Below are 1,530 nucleotides of genomic sequence, written 5' to 3' on the forward strand. Positions count from 1 at the left end.
TTTTTCTTGTGATTTAGTGTCTCAATGAGTGTTGAACTCATCTTCAATTTATGTACCTTTTAAAAGCTCCCCCCATCTATCCACATACATATTTCTTCCCTCTTTTTTTTAAAAATCCCAATATACCTAAGTAATAAAAATCGAACTTTGTTCAGTGACTTAACAGCTAAGTGAAAAACATAGTTGCAAGTACTGTGTACAAAAAACAGTCCTAGTTCAAGGTTAATTACTCCTAATTTTTCATTTCTCTCATCTGTATGCCTCTATTCACAACAGTAGCATAAATGAAAAGCGTGAAAGGATGAAAAATGCAATATTTCATGAAATATGAGCTAATGATTTTAGTGTCCTCTTTAAAGGATGAGGTATGGCCTTTCCATACTTTCCAAGTACTTAGCCTATACATCACTATCACTTAAGCATCTTATTCTGAGATCACTATGCCTCCTGCTTTATGGGACAGATGAGATGAGAGGACCATCCTGGCATAGATCAAATGAAAGACACAAATGAAGACATTATAGAAATGTTTGTTTTCAGTCACTATTTCTTTGTGGAGGATAGGATTCTTGAGAAGAGAAATGTAAATCACTTATTTTCTTATTTTGAATCCTTGTTCACCAATTTGTAGGACCTGAGTGGATAGAATTTTTTTTTCCTGAAAAATCATAATGCAGGATTCTTACCAGGTTATCAGAACTGACATAATAGTATATCTTCTAGTTATACAATTTCTGTTTCGCATACCAGGTTCATCTTAGGGCAAACGGAAGTAGATTGATAGATTTGTCACTCTTGCAGGTGACTAGAATCTGAACAGCAGAATTCCAAGCATTCTGTATTTTAGGTTATTTTTCTCTAGATGCTATTACATAGCTACTTAAATTTTTGTTTTTAGTGATCTCATTTGTTGGCTAATAGGATCTGTGTTTTGGAAGACAGAGCTAAACTCATGTCACTGAAAGCACTCAGGATAGTGTCAGTGCTTAACCCTTTTCCAGTGAGAAATCCTTTGATGTTTCTGTTTATAACTTCTGATTTCCACGTTGGGAGTCAAGAAACTAAAATATTTTCTAAAATTACAAAAAATTGATAACCACACTAAATGGGACAAAATATATGATGTTAAGTATATTGATATGTATTCTTATAAGCAATGTTTGGAAACTTAAAGACAACATTAGGATGGTGAAATGTTAATAATTAAAATTATTTAATTTTATTGTTCTTTTTAAAAAAGATTTATTTACTTGAGAGAGAGAATGAGAGAGCATGAGCAGGAGGTGGGAGAGGGAGAAGCAGACTCCTTGCTGAGCAGGGAGCTGCATATGGGGCTTAATCCCAGGGTCCTAGGATCATGACCTGAGCAGAAGGCAGACAGATGCATAACTGACCGAACCACCCAGGAACCCCAAATTTTATTGTTATATTCTTTTCATGGAGATGGTAACCAGAAAGTAAGACTTACTGGTTAGAGCTCTTTCATTTTTAGAAATTATAATTTGACTTTATATTTGTTAATCGCAATGA

Source organism: Neovison vison, chromosome 11 (assembly GCF_020171115.1).
Source record: "Neovison vison isolate M4711 chromosome 11, ASM_NN_V1, whole genome shotgun sequence".
Taxonomy (NCBI): Eukaryota; Metazoa; Chordata; class Mammalia; order Carnivora; family Mustelidae; genus Neogale; species Neogale vison.